This window comes from Chanos chanos, chromosome 4 (assembly GCF_902362185.1).
Source record: "Chanos chanos chromosome 4, fChaCha1.1, whole genome shotgun sequence".
NCBI classification, from domain to species: domain Eukaryota; kingdom Metazoa; phylum Chordata; class Actinopteri; order Gonorynchiformes; family Chanidae; genus Chanos; species Chanos chanos.
Window position 1 is genome coordinate 45,333,381 of NC_044498.1, and position 11,343 is coordinate 45,344,723.

The window sequence follows — 11,343 nt, forward strand, 5'->3', positions numbered from 1 at the left end:
GTCTCCTTCTGTCCTGCATCTCAGAGATCTCCCCTTATTCAGCAGGATCCCTCCATTTTCAGCACAATGGGACAGTGCCGTGTAGGAGGGGTGAGGCCATCCAGCCTGTATCACAGGATCTTCTCCCATGCCCACTGGTTAGTTTTGGTCACTCAAAAACAAGCCTTTTCTGGACTGACAAACTAACAAAAAAAACAAAAACCCAGACTGTTTCTGTAGCTGAAATAAAAGTAATTATTTTGTCTTCTTGGATCCATAATATTATTCCCTCATGTGGGAACTTCTCTTATCTGTTGGCCATTGTTTGTGTCAAAACAAAGGGAGCACAGTAAAATGGCACCTAAGAATGTTCTTCTTCCTGAAAACCAACAGAGCTGTGCTTCACTACAAGAAAAAAAAATTCAACTGCAATTTCAGAGAAAGACCTGATTCACATAAATATAGCTCTTCAACACTTGGGGATATTTTGGTTAATGGAAACCAGTTCTTGTGCTTCAACAGGATGTGCATTGAGCTCTGAATCATTTCCTGAGATAACTTCAGAAATACTATCATAGAGTGCTGTGGAACATTTGAAGCTAAGACTATCATTCTACATTAAAATTAAAAAAAAAATCAAACTTTAACTGGTCCCTCAAAGCAAGATAAAAAAAAAAGGATATTTGTATTTGTCTGGTGAATTCCTGAAGATTTGTGATGGAATAAGGTTGTTTTCCCATAACAGTCTTTGGATGGTCATTCTTGTCAAAAACAAGGTTGACAAATTAAAAAAAAAATTATGGAAAAAAAAAACTACAAACAAGAACCAGGGTTAAACTGGCTTGACTGGCCTACACTGGTGGATTGTCTAAAGATGATACATAACACTTTCAAGCGCTGCTACTGGAAAACAGGACCAAAACAAATCATGCGCTGAGGCTTCACACTGTTTCTGAGGAGGGTGGTGGGGCATTTAACAGGGTATGAGGGTCTTTTTAGCCTTCTCTTTCTCCCTGAGGGGGGAAACAGTGTGAGAAAAGCTCTCAAACTGCTGATACCATCTAGACCTGCCCGGAAGTCTGTTACCTGTTATTCAAAACTCTGAAAGATGAAGAGGAGCTACAGCCATATTAGAACACATGTTAGAGAACACTGATTTAACAAACATCTTGTGAGAGCAGACCAGTCGCTCCATATAGCAAACAGACCAAAGTTAATTTCTGTGTTTATCACTGATAGCTAAAACCAAGTTATTATTTGTCATTCAACACTAGCTGCATTTTACAGTTTCTTGTCTTAACTGTATCTCTCTAACAGTGCAAAAGACCACATTTCCAACCCATTGTTCAACAAAGAATAACGCACATTGTTTGTTTTTGCTCATTTGTTTTTTCATGAGTGGCAAAGTTAGGACTAGTTAAATTAAACCTAAAATGTCAGCAATTTGTAGAAAAATAGTATAACACTGCTTCACTAGTTCACCCCCCACCATTCAAGATGGAAGTACAGTGCCAATTGTTCTGGGTGGTCCCGACACAACAGCTTATGAATGCGGCATGCATGTGCATTGACCCGTTAAAATGTCTGTGAGACTTGATGAACTTCCTGTTTGGGGTGTAAAGTGGCACTCAGGGACAAACCTTCTGACTCAGCCTCTCACCAGTCAGATATACATACAGTGTTGTCATTTTCAGTGACAACAAAATCAGGATGGAACAAATGGAATAAGGAGTCTGGCACTGGACATGCTCTGTGTCCTAGACATGCATGCACACACACACACACACACACACACAAAGATACACACACGCAATATGGGGAAATGGGGCCTCTCACAAGCAAACAGACAAGATGCAGGGTAAAGAAATGAGGCTCTACCCCCAATCAACGGCACCCGAGTTCATACCATGTCTGACAGAGGAGCAGCCCCCACCCGCCCCCCTGAGCTAACACTCAGCTTGACATCTCTTTATCATTGTGTGTGTGTGTGTGTGTGTGTGTGTGTGTGTGTGTGAGAGAGAGAGAGAGAGAGAGAGAGAGAGAGAGAGAAGTGGATAGTTACAGGTGGTTACTGGTTATTTCAGTTGTAAGATGAGACTGTGTTTGCATACAGCTGCATTTGCTTAATACCTGCTCTCTTGTTCTTTGAGTTGCTTCTCAAATCAACTCTCTCTCCCCCTCTCTCTCTCTCTCTCTCTCTCACTGTGTGTGTGTGTGTGTGTGTATGAGCAAGTGACAGGTGGTCCTAACTCAAACCCTGTTTTTTTTTTTCCTTCTCAAGACCATGGCATTGGTATGAATGGTTGTGTGTGAATGAGCATTAGCATAGCTCTCATGTGGGAGTATATTGTTGCGTCATTAAAGTCCTTTGCAGTTAAACCAAACTCATTACCACCATGAACCATTAGCAGTAGTTTGAACCACCCTGTCTGGAGCAAAAGGCATTATCATTTACACTCTCACGAGCAGGGTTTTGCTTCTGTTAATCAGTGTCACCTCTGGATCACGCCTGAGAACAGATCTGTGCTCACACCTCCATGTGTGACTATTCCTCAAAGCTAACCTCACCTCACTACCTTGCACTATTAAGACAATACTTAATTCAAAATCATTTTGCAATATCTCAATTAAATATCACTCTGTTAGATATCAAACATTTCTGTGATTTTTTATATCGTGTCAATGTTTTAATAAAGTTGCTTTTTTTATTCTGATGTTCAACAAATATTATCATTCAGTGACACCCTTAGCCTGATGAAAATGTTTGCTATATTGTTTTTAGGGTATCCTACCAAAAATGAAACAAAAAAAAATCCTCTTTTAAGGATCAGGGTGCTCAGCAAAGGAAAGACAGATGCTGTATGTATGGGTCAAAATGTACATGCCTGTCTATTTAACTAACAAGTTGTCATAATTACATTTATGTGAAATGTCGCAGTTTTTACGTTGATTTGCATCTGAACAGTTGAACAATTTTGCCTCTGGGTGAGGCAAACAAAATCGTACATTTTTAGCAAGAACCTGAGAACAAAAGATGTAAAATTTAATCTCTCATTACACAATGTGCACCTGTAACCTGTAACACTTTCTAACTAATTATCTCAGCCTCAAGAATTCAATCTGAGGTTATTTCTGATTGAGGTCACTGTTCACAATACACATCACATGTTTTGAATAACCTATGAAGAATAACCAATGAAGACCTTGAGATAAATGCATTTTTGATTATAAAAATTTGCTGAGAGTAATGTAGTCTCAGTATAATTATACTGTATATGTTCTAAACATAACATTTTTTTTAACAGAAAACAGCTCACTACTGTTACTGATCATAGAAATTATTCTTTTCTTTACGACTATCATGGATACAAAACATTTGCATATCATGCCACTTTGACTCCTACTGAATAACTCCTTGATCAAGGCATTTCACTGTAAACAATTCTTGATTGTATAATCTCTTTCAATATGTTAAAATACCCAATCATTTATAAGGATACATTCTTTGCAAAGACCTTTATTTTTTATTTTTAGGGCGATGCATGTCTAAAATGTTCAAGTTATCATCTGAATCACCGTTTGGACCAAGCGAATAGTATGGACACATACCAACATACAGCAAGTCAGCGCAGTGACCATTACTTAGCACTGACTACACATCAGCACGTCAGACAGACAGAGGGGGAGAGAGAGAGAGAAGGAGAGAGGTGAACAGCTGTCCACTGAGGCCCTAGGGACAGATGGGCTTGCGGGAGAAAGAATAGCACTGCCTTGGACCAGCATTCTGGAGGGAAGGACAGGAACAAAGGATAGGGGGGTGAAGGAGAAGAGAAGGAGAGGAGGAACTGAGGGGGTTTATTTAGAGGGAGGGCTGAGAGAGGCCAACAGGTTCCAACAAAGAGCTGAGACCGGGAGGAGACGAGGGAGTGAGAGAAGAGGAGGGGGGGGGGGCAGAAAAGAAGGAGGAAGCAGGGGTTAATAGTTGATCAAAGACATGGGCAGCTGGAGAGTAACGGAGGGCTTGGAGTGAAAGAATGCAACAATTCTCTCCAAAGGCAATATATATATTGACGTATCGCATAACGGTATATAAAATTACTTTTTTTGTGTTGTGGGTTTTGGTTGAATTAAGGATAATGTAAGTTTTAAGGTGTTTGATGATGATGATGAAATCCACTGATAGTCTGGTGTAGAAAGATATGTATCACTGTTGAAATCCTCTGCGAGAATCAAGGTATATGAAAAACTCTTCCCCAAAAGAAAAACAGTCAAATATGTTTATACACTGAGGTAACACTTCATCTGCCATGCCCCAGCTACGACTAGAGACAACAAACTCTGTGCCCTCACGTGTCTCTCTTTCATCCCCACTGTGGTACTCAGTTGACTAATGGTAGCCAATCTGTTATCCTGCAAGTTATTCATTAACAGGTCATTTCTGATTACTGGGAAGCCACTGACGTAATAATTTGGGGTAATGAATGGACCATGCTTGATATACTCGTAACACTGCCGTGCATAAAAATCCCACCGCGGCTACTGTCTCCAGCGTACCGTGTTCTGTTCAAAAACCACCAAAGCTTTATTGTTCTGCCTCTTGCACCTTTGAATTGTGCACACAGACTCACAGAGAGTGTCCTGGTACCTGCCTGTCTGCGTGTGTTGTCACCAACCATACGGTCTCCTTCAAGGAAAGTGAAACTGGACGTCGTAAAGTGACCACCCCTGTGTACGCAGTAAGCCCCATTTTCCTCCGACTGGGCGTATTTATGTTTACTAACAGGTTTTTACATATTACATAGACCTTTTTCTAATCACCACAAAATCCAGATTTTTCAATTAGACAGAGCATCTGCTCAATTCCCACAGCTCTCAAAAAAAAAAACAAAAAACAAAAACATCTCCTGAAATAAGATGCATTCTTGTGACTTTAGAGATGCAAATCAAGTCCCTGATTTAACTGATCTGATCTTCTGTTTCTTTTGTAGGACACAAAATAGATTGTAGAACCATTTATGCAAAACACTCAGCAGCACAAAGCAAGGACAGTACCTTAGGACCAGGAAAAATTTACATAGCAAACCACTGCATAAAATGAATCACTGAGAAACATACAACACACCTTAAAAAAAAACAAAAAAAAAAAACATGTCTGTGCATAGTGGCAGTTAACTTTATGGCTGCTGTCTTCACAAGACAGACTTGTTATGACACATACTGCAGTCTGAATTACAGCCCGCATTGTAGACATAGGAGCTGCTGTCTTGGCCGCACCAAGCTGTGTAAGCATAAAAACTGCACAAGTTTTGCGCCATAAAACGAGTCTGTCAGGCTTATGACAAATAGAGTGTCATGTTAATTACGATGGGAAAAGCGTTTTTGTGTTTGTTAGAATGAGACAGAGGACTGGATCCTCCTGCTGGCCTAGACAGACTGAACTAAGCTGATGTTTCTGAATGGAGCCTGATGTCCTCACCTGTGAGAGAGAAAGGGAGAAGAGTGTATTGCACAGTATTACAATCTCTGAATGACAGAGGGCCATGACACACAATGGGACAATCAAGAGTCCAATGCCTTGGTTTAATCTTCCACGTCTTAAAAACTCAGACATGTACAACTTTATCTTTTTAGAAATGGGTACTAATAGATAATGGGTCATCTTCTACAGATATCTTAGATTTGCAAATTCCCATGTAGCTAGTGAGTTTTTGAATGGCTGACGGAACGGCTCACTGGTAAATCCAGTGAGTGCAGCCCAATGGCAGAGGGACTAAAAAATGATTTTGAAAACATTTTAAAATGTACATCATTTAGAAAAAAAACCTGTTACTTAAGCTTCACATTGGGATGTAATGGACAGAATAAAAGATTATTTAGAGTAATGAATTTAAATGAAAATAAAATAATAAAGATTTAAGTTTAAGATCATTCTTGTGTTGTAATCATTCTACTTGACACATTTTAAACACACACTCACTCACACACAACCCAGACAATGTGGGTTTGATATTGTAATCTCTGTTTCACTGAGCTATTCTCAGCTCTCAATGATAGCTAAGATACACACACACGTACCCACACGCAAATCTTCTCTCGGCTGGAGTCCTCTGATGACTATGGCTGTCGATTGACCACCCTTTGAAACTTTGAAACTTGTAGCTCCAAACAGTCTAAAGGAACGTCCTAATAGCCCATGACAGAGAATTTGAACCCTAGAGTGTGAATGTGACAAGGATCTCAGAGAAGGTGGCAAAAGCTCTAGGTTTAAAAGAATCGTGGGACACAGAGTCCCAGCTCTGCTCCAGTGTGAAGGTCCAGGTAGCCAGATGCTCTCCTCAGACTCGTCCTGATCAATGTCTCTCCGCCTGATCAATTTCCACTGGCTGTTCATTTGATCCTAAACAGCCACTCCAAGCCACCATCTGAACACCATCAGGGAAATTCAACTCTCTTTACGGTTTGTCTATAATATTTATGAATCTAGACAATCAGTAACACAGTGGGAATACTTTTTGCATTAGAAACCAGACAGCAGCAGATGGCAGAAAGCTTGACCAGTGGTTGAGGAGCCCTGTGAGACAATCATAACATGAATCGATAACTGAAACCCTTTGCATACAGTATATAGTTCAAAACACATACTGTCTTTTATGGAGGCAACTTGTCATGCTCCCTTCTTCTCTACAAAATCATTTCGTTCTACAAACATGGACTCAAATTGAATGAACATCTTATCTCTGCAGGGTTGTTCAGTCTGATTGAAAGTGTCATACTGAAATAACCAGGTTAAATATCTCTTTCTAATCTCCTCGAAATGGATTTGTTTATCTTTTCACCTCTATCGCTTTGTTTGTGTTCCTCTGGAAGTGTAAACAATCAGAGAAAGATATTCCAGCAACCTTTAATGCATGTGTGTGTGTGTGTGTGTGCAGACATGTGTATGAATTGTGTGCCTCCATACATGCGTCTCTGTGTGTGTCTGAAACCGTCAGTTGTGACTGTCCATCTGTCCTTTATGACTCAAATGTAAACACAGAGACTGGAGGGGGATAACTTAATAATTAATTAACAGAGCAGCACGTCCAGTAGGCTGGCATAGTGGATTAACAATAAAACCTCTGTAATACAATACTGACATCCTCACCAAGACCACACAAACTTTTAATCTATTACTTTTTGCACAGAAACATTAACTAATCTGTAAAGGCATTAATTTACATAATTCATAGAACAAATTTTATCTGAACAAACCTTAAGTCAGAGCAAAACCCAAGAGTGGTATATAAAATATCCTTACAAAATAAGAGCAAGCAACTTATGACAAAAGAACAAATCGAACACAAAATACAGAGCACGCAAAAGGAAGAGAAAAGGTCTGTGGTGGTTTAGCGGTCAAGGAAAAACAGCCCAGTAACTGGAGAACTGCAGTGAGCTCTCTGCAAGAATCTTAACCACAAGCCTGCTCTAGGGGCTTCTGATCTCTGACAAAGAGCAAAGCTGCACTGGGCAGGAGAGCAGCTAAATGAATGAACATTAGCATAAGTCAAACAAACAAAAACTAAGCAGGAGAGCTGTGACCAAAAATATAAAGCATCAAAACAAATTGCTTCAGAAAATCATGAAATCTACGATTGTTCAGTAGTTGCAGTACTTGCAGACACAAAGACCCGCCTGTACTTTTTTGTGACAGGAAGCATGGGCTATTGTCCAAGAGTGCCCCTAGCTGTTGGTGGGATGAACTGCAGCAGCACAAATCATCATAGTAGGATGTCCTACATTTTAAACTAGATCTGGTAATCTGGAGAGGATTCTGCCTGCTGCACCTATAAATTATGATTAGCATTAGCATTATGATTAGCATATTATGAGTTGTATAACTTACATTTCAGCAGTCAGTTACCCTAAACTTCTTATGCTGACTATTACAGATGTTAATGGATTCAGCTGAGACCCTTATAAAGAAAGTGTATTTAAAAGAGAATGAACCATTTTGGGCTGTATAATAGTGTGATTTGGACACTAACACAAAAAAAATCTAGAGAATAAAATATAGGATACATTTTAAAATATGTATTAAATTGTTCTTTGCCTTGTATTTAGACGAAATATGTCCTCTTTATTTCAGTTGTTTGATTGTTGTCGTGTTCATAGCTTACTATGATAATACAGGCCAACGACAAAAATTTACCAACAGAGCATTAACAAATGACTCTCAGTCAGATTCTGATTTCTTTTAAAGAAAAATGATTGCAAGAAAGACAAAATTTTGCTGAAAGGCATGCACAGAGTTGTTGACACCATGGGCGGCAATAGCAGGCCTTATCCAAAAAAAAAACACCTAGAAATCACTTGACTGGACTGACTATTCAATGACTGTGCTCCCCATTTACACATAAGCACCAACGCATAAATTAAGGCAATATATAGATTATTGGTCGAGGTCGTACTGGACGTTTATATGATGTTTACCGATATTTTAGACCAAACACTAAAAGGAGCAAGTTAATATAAATGTCACTTCAAGTTCTGACAGGTCTGCTCCTTCAACCCTCAGCTTTCTGGGAGTTATCAGACAACTCTAGCAAAGCATTGGCATTAAGAAGTGCCCAACAAATTAACATTTAAAACCATTATTATCTCAGTTTGCACTTTGCCTTCGCCAAGCCAATGGGGCAAGTAGCGGGACACAGTGTCGATATGCTAACACATTCTTGCGTTAAAAAAAAAAAAAAAAGACGAGCTATGAAGCAACTGCAAACTGAGTAGTTGCTGCTACCAATGGGAGAAGCGATTTATGCTAGCCCTGTAATGGTCACAAACAATTTGTACGCTAACATTTTCACGCGCCACAAATTGAGTACAGTTATAATCTACTTGCAAACTGCTTTCAGTAAACAATGCCTAGATCTGTTCGGGGGGAAGACAAGTGGCACTCAAACTGGGCCATTACATACAACGAAACACCACCTTGCCTCCCTGAGCACAGTGACTTGTGCAATATCCCTATAAATACTCGTAGCTTCAACTCAGACTTATGTATTTGCGAGGATATTGGATTTACCAAATCCAGCCTGTCCGAAGACATCAGGTGGAATTTTAATAGGTGTAAAAAGTTCTTCTAAGAGTTACAAGTCCAACAAAAGCTTGGGGGAACATATGAACCATTACAATTTTGAAAAGACACCGTTTTAAAATAAAATCGGTATTGGACAGGTTCAAATTTAAAATTATTTGGTAACATCGCTGGTTCTTTTTTCTTCTTCTTTTTTTTCCCATTGTTTCTGAACACAGTACATGACACAACAAACCTCAATAGCGTCTATAGCATACATGTTTTGTCGGTAACTGGAAAACGCTATTATGGAATCCGTTCAAAGATTTGAAACCGTTAACCTGAACTTTTTGAAAAACTTCTTGTTCTACAAATCAGATTTTTGTTCTACAGCTTCATCAATCTTCCATTTTCTTCTAATAGTCGTCCCAGGTGTGCTAAAACATTAGCAATTTTCAAACCAGTCAAAATATAATAAAATGATTGATCAAGCGACACAGTTAGGCGTTTAAATGTCTGTTTCAGTCCATATCATCCCTTTGATTGACAAGTCAAACATGAATTCTGAAGATTTCGTAGAAGAAGACATTTAAATTTACCGTTTGAAATAAACATTTAAAATGGCAGATGCAGACCGCTTCTGAAAATTTAACCACACTGCAATATGGAGTCAGGGGGCTCCAAGTTAAGCCATTATTTTTAGTGAATATAACTTGCATAGTTGTATAAAGACATTCATTTTTATAGATGGTTAAACTCTGGAACTCTTGAATTAATGTCAAGATAAAAAAATATATATATAGTTTGTCAAATAGAATAAGTACAGACACGTATAGACAGCAATAGAGGTGATGAGTATAAACTTTCTAACAAGTTCCCTTAATATATTTCATTTCTCCAGATGTACAAATGAGCAAGAGAAAATACAGTGATGATGATGACGGGAAATCTGGCAGCTCCAGTTCTCCTCCTAGTACTTGTCTGGAGCAATCAGATGAGGACCTCACTATTAACAGACTAATGGAGGCCATGCAAGAGGGGAGTCTGAAGAAGAGGCCTCGCACTGGCAGCAGATTCCACCGCCATACACCCAGAGGGCTTCACAATGGTGGCAGGTCTCAATCCCCTGATACCTGCTGTCCTCTGGAAGAAATGCTGGAGTGGGACGCATACAAGGTTGATCTGACCCACACTGCATCGGGGGATGCTGGGAAAAGTTCTTGTTTTTTTCCCAGTATACCACAGACCAAGGCTCCAGACAGCATCCCATCAGCAGGGCCAGAGCTCATAAGCTCCCTGACCTCAAACAGAGGACAGTCAGGGTTCAGGTGGACAGAGCCTGGCTGAGGAGGAAGATGAGAGACCCCAAGCCTTCAGAGCGTCAACTTCCTGAGGAACCGTGAGAGAAACTGCCCCCCCGGTTCCAGTGATGGCTCTGAGGAGGACATGCAAGAGTCACCTAGGAAAAGGAAGAGGAAGCAGACTGGACCTGTGGTGGAGAGTGACGCTGAATAAACTTATCAATGAATTATCATTGAAAGTTACATGATTCTTAATCTGAAGATACATTATAATGAATAAAAGCTAACCCTTCTGTCTATCTGATATCCACTAATTACCCCCTCCAAAAGAAGTAGCAATGTAGTGAGAGTGTAGCATGTTAGCTTTACAAAACAGGTAGCTAAATGATGGCTGATTTATGGGTGAGTAATGGTGCAAAAAAGCCTCTAACATATTATTCATAAAATCAAATCGCAAGCATTTTATTGTCAGTAAACAATTAAGACTGAATGAAGATGCCAGCATTACTGCTATCTGACTTATTCATACAATGAATGCTAGTTTGCAATAGACTTTGATGCCAACAATATTTTGTATTAGTGTTCTGACAGACTGGATCACTTGCCGCAAGTTCGGCTGCAGGGGAAAAATGACAAATACCGGTATACAGAGAAAGACGTGTTTTCTGGACTGAGAGCAACTTTGCCAAAATCAAAAGATGTTTTCGTTGCCATAACCATAAGGAGCTGTACCTAAGGCTCTGGGAACATCAGAAAGTTTAAAATGAACTCAAAAACAAATAACATAAGAGTGTGGAAGGTTCTCTATCCTGGGACACCTGCCATCAGACGAGAGCCTAAGTGTAATGCACACATGTGAGTGAACTCTCGGTCACTTCAAAATCTGTGATAATAGAAATGTCCAGGAATTTGTCTTGCAAACGTGGAGACCTTCTCAAAACAGCTTTGTAAAAGTCAGCATTGTCAGCTGTCCAAGAGCACCACCAGCTGTTATAGAGATGAACTGCACCA